Here is a 16,375-nt window from a genome sequence, read left to right on the forward strand (position 1 = left end):
CCATTTCTGCAAGTGACTAAGAAATGTGGTATAATTTAGAATATAGATACAAACATTAAGACCAGATACAGATTAGAAATACTTCTGAAAATAAAAGTCAAGTCGGTTCATTTTTGTTGCAGACCTGTTTGCTTGGAGATTGCTCTTTCTAAGGTAAAAAGAGTTGAAACCTTGAAGTCAAAATTCATTAGGCACAATGAGTTTTGGAAGTTGTTGCATAATGCATAGAGCAGGCTTTGAGAGAGAGAGAAATGTTCTTGTCCCTCACTAACATTTACAGATTGCCTGCACTCTTTTGGAAGATCTTTGGTTGATTTCTGAAAGCATTTGTCTTTTGATCTAAGAACTCTCTTCTCTGATGGTGTTGTCTTTCCTAACTTTCTGGGGATTAAAATGGTGTCTCACAGCTTTATCAACCTTGAGAAAACAGTGAAGCTAATGTTTTATGAATCATTGTCCTGTGAAGTAGTTAATTTTACTAAACTTCCCAATTGGATGTTCTTCTGGTCTCTCCAAAATCTTGAATTCTACATTCTTCCTTTTTTGATTGCTGTTGAGTTAACACACCAAATGCAGCATTTAAATCAGCTTTTCTGCTTTTTCTGGTAGAATGTGACTCAAGAAGGATCAACCAAGTGACTTCTGGCAGCCATGTTTTCAATGCTATATCTATTTAAAGTAATAGGAAAATTAAAGATTTTTAAATAAATTATACAACATTATAACAGATTACTTTTACTTATTGAAAAGTGGGGAGATGGTGATATAATGGTAATATCATTGTATAGTTTACTTGGACATGAATAAAGGTTTCTTCATAGAAAATATTGAATGTCTTTTAAAAAATACATGAGCATTTCAAAAGGCTTGCTAATGTTAATATAGAGCCCATTGAGTCTGTACCTAATAGATCCAGCAAGGATACTTGAAAGGCACAGCAGATAGCAATGTGAAAATCAAACTGCGACTTTGAAAACATAATTGAGTAATCATAAACTTTACAGTAAAGTTATCAAGAGGGAAACACTGGTGTAGTAGTAACGTCATTGGACTAGGCATGCAAAGTCTCAGGGAAATGTTGTGGAGACAGAAGTTGAAATCACACCACAACAAATGGTGACATTTAAATTCAATTTAGAATCGAGAATTAAATGTTAAACTCATTAATGGTTATCTGAAACTATTGTTGCACAAATCCATCTGGTTCACTGATGATATTTAGAGAAGGAAGTCTCCATCATTATGTAGTCTCGCCTATATGTGACCCTGGACTCAGATTTGTGGTTGACTCTCAACTGTCCTTTGCAATGTCAACAAGCTAATCAATTCAAAGGAAGCCAGGGATGGACAAGAACTGCTGGCCTTGCCAGTGATGTCCATATTCCATGGATAAAAAAAGTTTGCAGTTCAAAAGTTAGGTGGATGATAACTACATATAAATTTACAGATTATAGTTACGTCCACAGAAAGCTGTGAAGACCAGGTCATTGAGTATATTTAAGATGGAAATAGATCAGTTCTTGATTGTCAAGGGGATCAAGGGTTACAGTGAGAAAGAGGAAGAATGGGGTTGAGAAACCTATCAGCCATTATTGAATGGTGGAACAGATTCAATGGACTGAATAGCCTAATTGCTGCTCCTATGCCTTATGCTCTAATAATAATTAAAAGAATATTGCTGAATTGAACTTACACAATCTATTTATCATGGATAACTACTCCTAAATTAATTCCCTTATCCTGGCTTCCAGTGTTGGAGTTATTATTAACTGCCTTGTATATATTTAACAGCAAGCCAAAATTGTCAATTGACTGGAAATATTGCATGTTCAACTAAGTTATCAGTTTTGTCATCTTCCATTACTGCTGGTGCTCTCCTGATACCTGTGGAATGGCTGTACAGCAGTAGATCAGTCATAGCAAAGCCACTTTCTGTATGAAAGTTGCAGAAACTTTGGTGCTGCTTTCCCCTTTGCAGCCTTTACACCTTTTTATTTTGGATCTAGATTGGAGCTGAAGTATTGTTAGTGTCAGAGATGGGATTCCATTGGCATCTCTCGGTCACACAATTTGTGAACTGTAGCTTTGCAACTCCAATTCTTTATTATTGGGTTCTAAATTATGACCATTCATATCAACAATATAAGCAGTACAATTAAAATCACAAAAGCATCAGATTGTGAGTAAAGAGAAACTGTTTTCAATGGCTGAAGTTTAGCTGACTGCAGGGCACCAATTTACAGTGGCATAAACACAAGAGGAGGCACAAGGATTTTTTAAATGCAGTGAGCAGTTAGGATTTAGAATTCACAATTATATAAATGATGAATACTGCTTCAATTGTAGCTTTCAAAGGAGAATTGGTAATTATTGGAAAGAAGAAAAGATTGCATTAAGATAGGGAGTGGGTGGGTTAGTTGGACTTTTTTGGATGGTTTAAATGGTCAATGATCAGAGTCAGTGGTCCAAATGGCCTCCTTCTGTGCTGTGATATTCTGATTCTTTGATTTCCCCTTACTCATTGTTGCAGTAGCACCTCTTGTGCTCTGAACCATCTGAATGCCATAAGCCCATAAGCCCTGCCACTTTCTGTTTCTCCTGTCATGCCCCATTGAGGTAGCATTCAGGAAGTCAAGCCCTGCTACTTCCAGAGTCACCATAAAAGTTAAAGATTTCATTAAAGAATGCAAAGTTACTTGTCTTTTATACCCAAGTTCACAGAAAGCGAGGACAATATTTCTGTACTTAACAAGGAACACTATTTATTACAAATTAATAGATCCTATCCACACTTATAAACAATTATAAACTATTTATATATAATTCTCTGAGTTAAAAACTTTAATTCTATTTATAAACATCCCCTAAACATATTTATAGACATAGACATAAACATAGGTGTTATGGATGGAGGGAAGATAACTGGAAAGGAAGGTCAATGAGCTCTGTTCTTAGGATTCACTGAAATGCTTGTTTAATCTTGTCAGGACTTGTTACTCTGCAATCTTCCTTTTTCAGACACTTTAACTCACTCACAGGAAACACAGAGTGACTAGTTCATATTTATCAAGTTTCCTGCATACTAGTTAAAACCTACAGCTTACAGCAATTCATGATGGAAATAAACTTGTTTTCTTCAGGCCTGAACTGTTTCTCACTGTAGACAGAGGATAGCTCCTCTTTTTCTGGAGGTCCAATTATGCTCTGACCAAACATTTACACTCACAAACAGCTCCACTACCTGGAAACCAAAAGCGAAGTTGTTGAAGGCCTTTGGAATTGTTAACTGGTCACCATTTAAGAGATTAACCAGCTACTTGTAGTTGGCCAAATCTCCCTTCATACACTCCCCAATTCAGCTTTAGTAAGCTCCTCTCCCTCCCCTTTGTTTAGACAAACTACTGTGTAAACAACATTTATAACGTGTGTCAGGCAACTTGCTTTTGAAAAGTGTAGCAATCCTATCAACAATCTTTAGTTTTTAAAAACCCACTTCTGTCCACATCAAAAAAGGTACAGAAAAATAAAAAGATATGGCTTTTACACTCCAGTTTTCTCTTGTAAGGTAGTGGCTAAGCTCAGTAGAATGAATGGTTGGTTTAAGATGCAATGTGATGCTAATAGCCTGGATTCAATTCCTATCACTGGCCAAGGTTATCATGAAAGATGCTGCTTTGCAACCTCTCCCCTTCCCTGAGGTACGTTGGCCCTCAGATTAAATTGCCTCTTGTTGTCTCTCTCTAATGAGAGAGCAGTCCTATTTTCTGGTAAGACTTTGGCAACTTAGTTCCCTGCTTTTTCAATCCTGATCATTTTCACATCTCAAATGACCATTTCAAGTCCATCTTTGTTGCGGCATTTATTTAAACATTTATTGGGGAGAACATTCCAAAGTTTTTCATGGGCCTGTAAGTGAAAAAAAAAGGGCACTGAATCAAAGGAGATATTAGAGAGTTGGTCAAAAGTTAGTGAAAGATTGGGTTTTGTGAAGACTATGGGGAAGGACAGGGAGATACATTGGTTTAAGGCATAATATCCTAAATAGAATATGTTATGACTTCACATCACTCAGTCTCACTGCTTTCCATTCACTAGCCAATTAATTTAGAAGTGAAAAGATGAAGTTTAAATTTAATATTGGAGAAGTGATCTAATTTTTTTATTGATAAGAAATTTTATGTTTAATTTGCAACTGTCTTTAAGTAATTCATTCTCGTTGTATACTTCAGCTGAAATCTGGGGAGAAAAGAGAGCTCTGGCCCAGTTGTCTGGTGATGCTGGTAGTGTTGGAGTGAAACGTGCACTGTTGTACCTGTTGTCAACATCAAATAATAAATAAATCCTGACTACTTTAAAATGTAATGTAATTAAAGCAGCAAGGTTCCCTGATGATCAAACCACTCACTTTATAAACAATTGTCAAGAAAGTAGCCTGGGTTGCTCACCTATCCTGTTCCCTTACAGTGTCCAAAGGCAACTGACCCACTTCCTTGGGAGGAGGGCCTTCTTTTTTTCTGAACATCTCGTCTTTGTGACCTGTTTATGACATTGCTGACGTATGCCCATTAACCCACATCCTAATGATCTATGTGGCAGAGTTTAAGTTGTTTTATTTAGAATTTTGAGTTCACTGATGTTATGGTCAGCAGTCAGTCTATGTTAAACAGACCGTAATATCTTTACAGTATTCATAGTGTAGTGAGATATTCAGTATTTTGGATGATATCCGTAATCTTTGTCGAACTTTGGAGCCTAAAGGGTGGCCATTATTTATCATTTCATCTGCCATCAGAAAGCACAGATAATGGACCTGATAAATTCCAGAAATATCAATTGCTAATTACCTGTTGTTTTTTGTCTAAAATTTCCAGCTGTAAAGTTCATCACATGCCCCTGCGTCTGAGATCATCTTTCAACTCTATGCTCTTAGAAATCTCCTTCTCGAAATAACTAACAGGTTGTTTTTCACGGGATGTTAATCCTCGTAGATATCATTTCCAGTGATCACACAAGATTTTACTTAGCTCTAAACTGGAAAAATAAAAGAAACCTCGTAAAAATAAATGATCATTCTGTATTAAGATTGAAGGAACAAGCCAGCCTCAACTTTAACATATGGTATCTTTTAATGATGTACACTCACTGGTCTGTTCTACTGCTCATTTATTTGATTTGCATGTGATTATTGATCAACTTTTCAAAATTGTGAATGGGAAATTATTTTGGAATGAGAGAGACAGAGTTATGTATAGCCTTTTTTCAGACAATGGCCATCACTTACTTTCTTTCATTTTCGTTAGTCAAACCTTCAATGGTTCAGCTTTAAATTACACCTGTCAATGAGATAGAGTCAGGAAACTAGATTGTGTAATGATTCTGAAGATTGTGTAATGATTCTGAAGATTGTGTAATGATTCTGAAAGGGTTAATATTTGTCACATTGACTCCATCCATTCTGGTAATGTCACGCTCAATCTGTGTATGTAAATGAGTTTTGAAGGGAAGAGATGTATCTGTTCCAATTCCCTAAGGTTCTCGTAAATATGCCTGAACAAATATAGTTGTACTTATTACTATCATGTAATAAAGTTTCTTGTTATTTAAGAAATGTACCTCTTCTGTAGGTACTCTATAGTGGTGCATTCTTTAATATTAATCCGTAGATAGACCAAGATAAAGCTAATATAAAGGAGGATGGCTGAAATTGAACTACTCAAATAACTTTTGCCCACTACCACAAACTGATAGAGGTAGCAAATACAACAAGGTACCAAAAATGGTCAACTTGAAAATACAACAGATTGAAGAACCTTGAAATCAAGTGCTAAATCTCATAAAAGCACCTACATTTTCACTAAGTATCTAGGCCATCTAATCCCCTTGTTTCCAACAGTATCTGGATTATACAAAGGAGGCATGGCTCATGAACAGGCAGCTGGGATCATGGGAATCCCTGGATGTATGTAAGGGATACAGGAGTTTACTGAAGAAAGGGGCACAAGATAGCCTTGGTTGAGAAGATTAGGGTGAATTCAAAGAGGCTCTTTAAGTATATTAAAGGGGAGGGTGGGTTATTTGGGGGTGTGGACATGATGAAGTAGTCACAGAGGGAATGGTCTTTACTGAAAGCAGGTAGAGTTGGGAAGGGAAGTATATCTCTGGTGGTGGGGTTGTTTGTTGGTGTCAGAAATGGTGGAGGTTGATGTGATGTATACGGAGGTTGGTGGGATGGAAGGTGAGGGCCGGGGGGGGTTCTGTCCTTGTTGCGGTTGGAGGGGTGGGGTCCGAGGGCGGAAGTGTGGGACGTAGATGAGATGCACTGGAGGTCTCATTAAAGAAAAAAGAATAACTAGAGAGAGAATAGGACTCTCAAGGGCAAAGGTTAACATGTATGTGTAGAACCACGGGGATTGGGCAATGTTTTCAGTGAATATTTCTCTTCTGTGTTTACCATGGAGAAAGACTTGAAGACTTGGGAACTTAGGGAAGTTAGTGGTCATATCATGGGGACAAGAGTGTGGTGTTGAAAAGGCACAGCAGCTCTGGCAGCATCTGAGGAGGAGGAGAATCGACGTTTTGGGCAAAAGCCCTTCATCAGGAATGAGGCAGGGAGCCTCGGGGGGTGGAGTGATAAATGGGAGGGGATGGGTCTGGGGGGAAGGTAGCTGGGAGTGCAATAGGTAGATGGAGGAGGCAGTAAAGGTGATAGGTCAAAGAGGAGAATGGAGCGGATCGGTGGGAAGGAAGATGGACAAGTGGGACAGGTAATGGGGGTGGTGCTGACCTGGAAGGTTGGAACTGGGGAAAAGTTGGGAGAGAGGAAACGAGGAAACTGGTGAAATCCACATTGATGTCATGGGGTTGGAGGGTCACAAGGCAGAAGATGAGGCGTTCTTCCTCCAAGCGTTGGGTGGTTTGGGATTGGTGATAGAGGAGACCCAGGACTTGCATGTCCTCAGCTGAGTGGGAGTGGGGGTTGAAGTGTTAGGCCATGGGGTGGTGTTGTTAATTGGTACGGGTGTCCCGGAGATGTTCTTTGACATGCTCTGCAAGTAAGCATCCTATCTTCCCAACGTAGAGGAGACCGCATTGGGAGCAACAGATACAGTAAGTGACATGTGTGGAAGTGCAAGTGAAACTTTGATGGATGTGGAAGGTTCCTTTGGGGCCTTGGACAGAGGTGAGAGGGGAGGTGTGGCTGCAGGTTTTGCAATTCCTGTCATGGCAGGGGAAGGTGCCGGGAAGGGAGGGTCGGTTATTTGGGGGCGTGGACCTGATGAAGTAGTCACAGAGGGAACGGTCTTTATGGAAAGCAGATAGGGGTGGGGAGGGAAATATATCTCTGGTGGTGGGGTCCATTTGTAGGTTCGGAAATGGCAGAGGATGATGTGACGTATACGGTGGTTGGTAGGGTGGAAGGTGAGGACCAAGGGTGTTCTGTCCTTGTTGTGGTTGGAAGGGTGGAGTTCAATGGCAGAGATGCAGGACATAGATGAGATGCACTGGAGAGCATCATTAACCAAGTGGGAGGGAGAATTGCAGTCTTTAAAGAAGGAGGCCATCCGGTGTGTTCTGTGGTGGAACTGGACATCCTGGGAGCAGATGCAACAGAGTCGAAAGAATTGGGAATAGGGGATAGCATTTTTGCAGGAGACAAGATAGGAGGAAGTGTAATCCAGGTAGCTGTGGGAGTCGGTGGGTTTGTATAAGATGTTGGTGTTGAGTCAGTCCTCGTGAATGGAGATGGAGAGGTCCAGGAAGGGGAGAGAGGTGTCAGAGATGGTCCAGGTGAATTTGAGGTCAGGGTGGAATGTGTTGGTGAAGTTGATTAATTGTTCAATCTCCTCATGGGAACACAAGGTGGCGCTGAAGCAGTCATCAATGTAACAAATGAAAAGGTGGGGAGTGGTGCCAGTGTAACTGTGAAAGATAGACAGTTCCACGTAGCCGACAAAGAGACTGGCATAGCTGGGCCCATGCAGGTGCCCATGGCTACCCCTTTCGTCTGGAGGAAGTGGGAGGATTCGAAGGAAAAATTGTTGAGGGTGAGGACCAGTTCAGCCAAACAAATGAGAGTGTCAGTAGAAGTGTACTGGTGGGAATGTCAGGAGAGGAAGAAACTGAGGGCTTGGAGGCCCTGACCATGGTGGATGGAGTTATTTAAGGACTGGATGTCCATGGTGAAGGTGAGGCACTGGAAGCCGGGGAAATGGAACGCTTGGAGGAAATGGAGGGCGTAGGTGGTTTCCCGAACGTATGTGGGGAGTTCCTGTACCGGGGGGATGGGACAGTATCGAGGTAGGTGGAGGTGAATTTGGTGGGGCAGGAGCAGGCTGAGATGATAGCTCAGCCGGGGTAGTCAGGCTTATGGATCTTGGGTAGGAGGTAGAACCAGTGGTGTGGGGTTCCCGAACTATGAGTTTGGAAGCTGTGGGTGGGAGATCCCCAGAGGTGATGAGGTTGTGTATATGTGGATGGGGTGTGTTGGAGGCAGGTGAAAGGGTTCTCAGAAAGTGGGCGGGAGTCTTGATTGAAAAAATAAGCTCGGAGGCAGAGGCGGGGGAAGAAGTGTTCAATGTCACAAAGCGTATTGAATTTGTTGATGCGTAGACAGAGGGGGATGAAGATGATGCCTTTGCTGAGGACTGATCATTCGTCCTCAGTGAGGGGGATATCCTGGGGATATCTTGGGACAATCTATATCACAGATATTGGACATATTAGAATGTATGAAGGTGGGTAAATCTCCTGGTCCTGACCAGATATATCCAATAACACTGCCAGACGCTAGAGAAGAAATTACTAGAGCCCTGGCTGATATTTTTGCATCACTGTTAGCCACAGGCGAGATCCTGGAAGACTGGAGGGTAGCAAGTGTTGTGTTCTTATACAAGAAGGGCTGCAAAGAGAAATTTGGGAACTATAGACCAGTAAGCTTAACATTTGTGGTAGGTAAGTTACTTGAGAAAATTCTGAGAGTTGATATACATGCATTTAGAAAGACAGGGTTTGATTAGGAGGAGTCAGCACGGCTTTGTGCATGGGAGATCATGCCTCATTAATTTGCTGGAGTTCTTTCATGAAATGACCAGGAAGGTTGACCTAGACAAGGCAGTAGGCATAGTCTATATGGATCTCTGTAAGGCCTTTGATAAAGTTCCACATGGTGGGCTGCTCTGGAAGGTTAACTTTCATGAATTATAGGGGTAGCTGGCAAATTGGATGCGCAATTTGCTTGATGGTAGGAAGCAGAGTGTAATAGTGGAAAAATGTTTTTCAGACTGGAGGCTTATGATTAGTGAAAAGTGTGGCACTGGAAAAGCAATAGCAGGTCAGGCAGCATCTGAACAGCAAGAGAGTTGATATTTTGGGCATAAGCCCTTCATCAATCCTTCATCCTGATGAAGGGCTTATGCCCAAAACATCGATTCTCCTGCTCCTTGGTTGCTGATTGACCTGCTGTGCTTTTTCAGCACCACACTTTTCAACTCTGATCTCCAGCATCTGCTGTCCTTACTTTCTCCTAGTGGAGTGCCTCAGGAATCGATGCTGGGCCTATTGCTTTTTGTTATCTACAGCATGACAATGTACAAGGCAAAGAGTCATAGAGTCAAAAAGATGTACCGCATGGAAACAGACCCTTTGATCCAACTCATCCGTGTTGACCAGCTATCCCAACCCAATTTAGTCTCACCTGCCAGCACTTGGCCCATTTCCTTCCAAACCCATCCTATGCACATACCCATCCAAATGCCTTTTAAATGCTGCAATTGTACCAGCCTCCACCACTTCTTCTGGCAGCCCAATATACACATGTAGCACCCTCTGCGTGAAAAAGTTGCCCCTTAGGTCTCTTTTATATCTTTCCCCTCTCACCGTAAACCTATGCCCTCTAGTTCTGGACTCGCCCACTCCAGGAAAGAGACATTGTCTTTTTATCTTAACCATGCTCCTCGTGATTTTATAAACCTCTATAAGGTCACCCCTCAGCCTCCAACGCTCCAGGGAAAACAGCTCCAGCCTTTTCAACCTCTCCATATAGCTCAAATCCTCCAACCCTGGCAACATCTTGTAAACCTTTTCTGAACCCTTTCAAAGTTTCACAATATCTTTCCAATAGGAAGGAGACCAGATTTGCTCGTAATATTCCAGAAGTAGCTTAACTAAAGTCCTGGACAGCTGCAACATGACTTCCCAACTCCTGTACTCAATACTCTGACCAATAAAGGGAAGCATACCAAATGCCTTCTTCACTATCCTATATTCCTGCGACTCTACTTTCAAGAAGCTATTATGGAAAATAAAGAGCATGAGAGCATGGGAAGGGTTAAAGCATGAAGAACACTGGCAATCTGTTACTAGGGGTCTGTGGAATGCTACACTAGTCAAAAGTTGATTGTAGCAGGATGGGTCACTGTGGCAGGATGAGATTAGAATAGTGGAATGCTGCGACACCAACTAGCAGAGTCAGGTTGGGGCTGAAAGGTCACTATGCCAGGATAACCACAAATAGTAAAGTCAACCTCACCTGCTAAATATCATCATGGCAGGGTGTGACAGGTCACGACAATAAATATTTAGGACAAGACACTAAATATTTAAGTGATAGTTAGTAGAGTCAGCATGCTTGAGACCCTTGTGGCAGGACATGAAAATAAATATCTAATCATTAGTTAGCAGGGTCAGCCTGGGACACCATTGTCATAGATGGGTTAGTAAAATATCTAATCATGACAGGTCGGCCTAGATTGGAAGGCCATTGTGGCAGAAGTGGTAGTAAAAATTTTTAACTATGACATTAGAATAATATTAAGTGGAACATAGAAAAAAACCATAGTGGCAGAAGTGGAGAGATAATAGGAACTAACATTATTGGTTTATTGTATATCTGGAGTGAGGTAACTCTGATGAACACAATTGGGCATGTTGATAAGCCAACCTAAGCATGATGACAAAAAGGTATAAAGAGCCACGGACCCTGAGGTTCGGGGACAATCAAGAATTCGTTTTCTGAGTGTCATGGTTTTCTGTTTGCAAATAAAAGACCTCCTCCGTGAAGAACTCTCTGCGTCTCCTGGTGATTCTCTACATTTTCTCCACGACACTATGAATCTGCACTCCAACATCTCTCTGTTCAACAACACTCGCCATGTCCTTACTATTAAGTGTATAAGTCCTGCTAAGATTTGCTTTCTCAAAATGCAGCACCTCGCATTTTTCTAAATTAAACTCTTTCTGCCACTCCTCAGCCCATTGGCTCATCTGATCAAGATCCTGTTGTAATCAGAGGTAACCTTCTTCGCTGTCCATTACACCTCCGATTTGGTGTCGTCTGCAAACTTCTACCTCTTATGTTCATATCCAAATCATTTATATAAATGACAAAAATTAGTGGACCCAGCACTGATCCTTGTGGCACCCCACTGGTCACAGGCCTCCAGTCTGAAAAACAACCCTCCACCACCACCCTCTGTCTTCTACCTTTGAGCCAGTTGTGTATCCAAATGGCTAGTTCTCCCTGTATTCCGTGAGATCTAACCTTGCAAACCAGTCTCCCATGGGGAACCTTGTCAAATGCCTTACTGAAGTCCATATAGATCACATCTACCGCTCTGCCCCCATCAATCCTCTTTGTTACTTTTTCAAAAAATTCAATTAAGTTTTTGAGACATGATTTCCCACGCACAAAGCAATGTTGACTATTCCTAATCAGTCCCTGCCTTTCCAAATACATTCTGTACATCCTGTCCCTCAGGGTTCCCTCCAACAACTTGCCCAATACTGATGTCAGGCTCACTGATCTATAGTTCCCTGGCTTGTCCTTACTACCTTTCTTAAATAGTGGCACCACGTTAGCCAACCTCCAGGTCTTCCAGCACCTCACCTGTGACTATCGATGATACAAATGTCTCAGCAGGAGGCTCACAATCATTTCTCTAGGTTCCCACAGGGTTCTAAGGTACACCTGCATGATTAGTAAGTTTGCAGATGACACTAAAATAGGCAGTATTGTGGACAGTGAGGAATGTTATCAGAAATCACAGCAGGACCTTGATCAGCTAGGCAAGTGGGCCGAGAAATGGCAAATGGAGTTTAATGCGGATAAGTTTGAGGTCTTGCATTTTGCAAAGTCAAATCAAGGTAGGAATTTCATGGTGAATGGTAGGACCTTAAGGAGTGTTGTGAACAGAGGGACCTTGGCATTTAGGTGCATGGTTTTCTGAAAGTGGTATCACAGAAGAAGCTTTTGGCACACAGCCTTCATCAGTTAGGGCATTGAGAATATAAGTTGGGAAGTTATTTTGCAGTTACACAGGACATTAGTGAGGCTGCACTTGGAGTATAATGTTCAGTTTTGGTCACCTTGCTATAGGAAGGATGTTATTAAACTGGAAAGAGGACAGAAGAAATTTACAAGGATGTTGCCAGGACTCAACGGTCTGAATTATAGGGAGAGGTTGGACAAACTAGGACTTTTTTCTTTAGAACATAGGAGACTGAGGGGTGATCTTATAGAGGTGTATAAGATGATGGATAGGGTGAATGCACCAATTTTTTTTGCAGGGTTGGGGAGTGACGGACTAGAGGGTATCAGCTTACGGTTAGAGGGGAAAGAATGAAAGGGAACCTGAGAGGCAACTTGTTTACACAGAGGGTGGCACACATATGGAATGAACTTCCAGCAGAAGTTGTTCAGGCAGGTACGTTAACAACATTTAAAGGACATTTGGACAAATACATGGATAGGGAAGATTTAGAAGGACATAGATCAACTGCAAAGAAATGGTGTTAGCATAAGTGGACATTTTGGTCGTCATGGTCCAGTTTGGGCCAAAGGGCCTGTCTGTGTGCTGTAGAACTCTATGACTCTATATGTCAGGCTCAAGGTACAACTTCCAACTTAAAAATGGCTAAACTATTTAGTAGTGAAATGATAAGTATAAAAGATGTTATGTTTCCAAATTTATTTTTAAGGGAAATCTCATCCACACCTTTGTGATTTTCTGTTCTTTTAAAAATAGAGGTTAGAAAATTACAGGAAGCTTGTGCTGAATTTATGATGCATCCTTACAGCAGCTAAAGCTAATTCTGCACTGGGGACATAAATTTGGAAAGTTTGACTCTGGTGGATTTTCTACATGATTAAAATTATTTAACTGTTATATTTTCAAGTCTTGTTTCGCAGTTTATGGTTGTTATTATTGATGCTACAAAATGTCGGAGGATTACTTCTCACACGTGTAGAAACACTAATTAACATTATAGTCAGCAATGCCTAGCTACAGGGAATAGGTGCTGGTTTCTTAATTATATAAAATAGGAAATAGAGCCATTGGCTAGTTGACCTCTTGAGCATGCTCCACCATTCATCAGGAGCAAGGTTGATCTAAAGTTGACATCAACTCTCTTTTCCAGTCTGCACATTCTATCACGCTAGATTGAGTTGCAGATCAAAAATCTTTCTAATTAACCTTTAATACATTGAATGTCCCAGCCTCCATGCTCTCTGGAGTTGAGAATTCCAAAATGATCAAATAAATTCCTTCTCGTCATTGTCTTAAATGGGAGACCGTTTCATTGAAACTGTATCCCCTAATTCTAGTTTCCCTTACTTCTAAAGATAACTTAAAAGATAAAATAAAAATAAAATATGGCACCATTGAGAGAAATTAGAATGTGGTGGAATTATATTTAAAAGTAAACAAGAAGTAAGTAAGCTCTTCAGAAATAAACAACAAAGGAATTTTGGAAGTAACTTAGATCGATCCTGGAGATGTTTTGGAAAAGAGGAATCTCCAACTTATTTCAATTTGTAACCTTATAATGAGATGGTAAAAATCAATAAAGATGTACTTTGAACAATCCATTGTCCATGTAGGGTTCAAAACTGCAACCCAGGGATCGAGAGTCCCATTTAGCTAAGAATTCACTGGCCAGGTTCTGTCGGAACTCCCCACACACTGACTGTTCACAAGAACACACAAAATATGAACAAGAGTAGACTATACAGCCCACTGAACCTGTTCTAGAATTCAATACAATCATGTTGGATCTTGGTCTTCAACTCCAGTTTTCTGCCTGTATCTCATATCACTTGATTCCCTGCTGGACCAAACATCTGACAAGCTCAGCCTTAAGTGTACTCAATAATGGGGACTCCACAGTGCTTTAGGCTAGAGAATTTCAAGGATTCACAACCCTTTAAACAAATTATATCTGCTCCTCTCAATCCGAAATAATCAACACCTAATCCTAAAATGACCAACACCCCCCCCCCCCCCCCCCACCCCTGTCACCCACAATGTTTCAACTTGTTCACTATTGTGGGCGGCACGGTGGCACAGTGGTTAGCACTGCTGCCTCACAGCGCCAGAGACCCGGGTTCAATTCCCGCCTCAGGCGACTGACTGTGTGGAATTTGCACGTTCTCCCCGTGTCTGTGTGGGTTTCCTCCGGGTGCTCCGGTTTCCTCCCACAGTCACAAAGATGTGCAGGTCAGGTGAATTGGTCATGCTAAATTGCCCGTAGTGTTAGGTAAGGGGTAGATGTAGGGGTATAGGTGGGTTACGCTTCGGCGGGGCGGTGTGGACTTGTTGGGCCGAAGGGCCTGTTTCCACACTAAAAGTAATCTAATCTTTATAACATTTCCTCACCAGACAGATAAAATACATTCTTTATAAGCCGGTTCAGAGAGGGCAAGCGGTAAAAGCAAATATTACTCTTTCAGTTTTATCATCTAATCTGAAACTAAAGTGAATTTTGATGATGTTAAGGTTGGGAGAACTGTGTTTTAACAAGAATAAATAAGTAGAGAAAGATCTATTCAAAACCAATAGTTGGCATTTCATTTATACAGTTAAAATTTCCATGTGAAACTGACTTGAGGCCAAGAAGATTCACACCCTCCAGCTTATTGGGAAAAGCTGTGCATACTGCTGTCAGTCACAGTGCAGGATGAGTGTAAATGCAGGACTGGCCCTGACATCTGATTGGTCAGGTTAGGAGTTGTAGCAATCCATTGTACACTGGAACAGACCTCTGAGTGAGGATTAGTCATAAATTAACTTGAGTAGTACTACATGTATATACTGTATTTGTAATCACCTTAATCTTGAAAAAAATCAGTGTTATTGTTTATCTTAATCTTTTGCATGTTTTTCCACACAGTATAGAATCTCTTCTTTCTATTTCTCCATCAACTCCTTTGCTATTTATTTGATGGTGTGAAAATCTGGTGATCTGCTTAACTTCCAGCTGAGCTTTAAATCTCATTTCCCAAACACCAACTTTGGCCCAGCTCTTCAGATCTCTGAATGGTCATAGACTGGATGTGAAGCCTAAGGTGTATTTCAGGACACCTCACAAGTACCAATGCAATGTCTCTGGGACCTTCAGATGGGCAATTCCTCTGCTCCTTGGCACCCTTTAAAAATGTATCGCACTCTGAGTTAAGTCAGAGACTTCAGACCATCCAACCTGTTTACTTCATTTGTTACCAGGCAATGGCAGCCGGGAAAATCTGACTCTAATTTTTGTCTGTCTATACAACTAACCCAAAGTCATCTCTGTGACCATTCCCATGAACCTTTGACTGCACTCCCAGCAACTTGACTCTTCTGAACTGATAACCCCCACTGACACTATCCATCCCATTTGTTACTCTAAAAATCTTACTCACCGCTTTCTGTTAATGCACTTTTCTGACTCATGATACTGCAAAATAGTGCAGCTACTGCTGTAGAAAGGAAGTGCTGTTTTTGCATGGACTCTATGTGCTGCTTGCTTTGAGGTTTCATTCATTGAGTCAGTTCTCAAGGACCATTGGAAACATTAGAGGAAGATAAGTGTTTTTGTTTGATTGATCAGGGTTGGAAGCAGGGCTTGGGAGATCTGGGTCCTTATGTTCTTTATTGCTCAAATTCTGTTCTAAGCTTCCATCTTCTGGAAGACAAATTTCTCACGTTCTTTCTACACCAACGTTCATTAGTTGAAAACTTTGTTCCTGATATTTACAGAGAATTCATTTTGTTTTATTCACTGATGGATGGCCAACATTTGTTGTCCGTCTCTTAAGAAGGTGGTGCTGTGCTGCCATCTTGAGCTGCTGCTGTCCACATGCTATAGGTAGACCCACAATGCCCTTCAGGAGGAAACTCTAGGATTTTAACCTAGTAACAGTGAAGATATGGTAAAATGTTTCCAATTCAGGATGATGAGTAGCTTGGAGGGGAACTCTGAAGGTGGTGGTGTTCGCATTTGTCTGCCGTCCCTGTACTTCTAGATAAAAGTCTCATGGGTTTGGAAGGTGCCGTCTAAGTATCTTGAGTGAATGTTTGCAGTGCATCTTGTAGATAGTACACACTGCTGCTACTGA

This window comes from Chiloscyllium punctatum, chromosome 32 (genome assembly GCF_047496795.1).
Source record: "Chiloscyllium punctatum isolate Juve2018m chromosome 32, sChiPun1.3, whole genome shotgun sequence".
Taxonomy (NCBI): domain Eukaryota; kingdom Metazoa; phylum Chordata; class Chondrichthyes; order Orectolobiformes; family Hemiscylliidae; genus Chiloscyllium; species Chiloscyllium punctatum.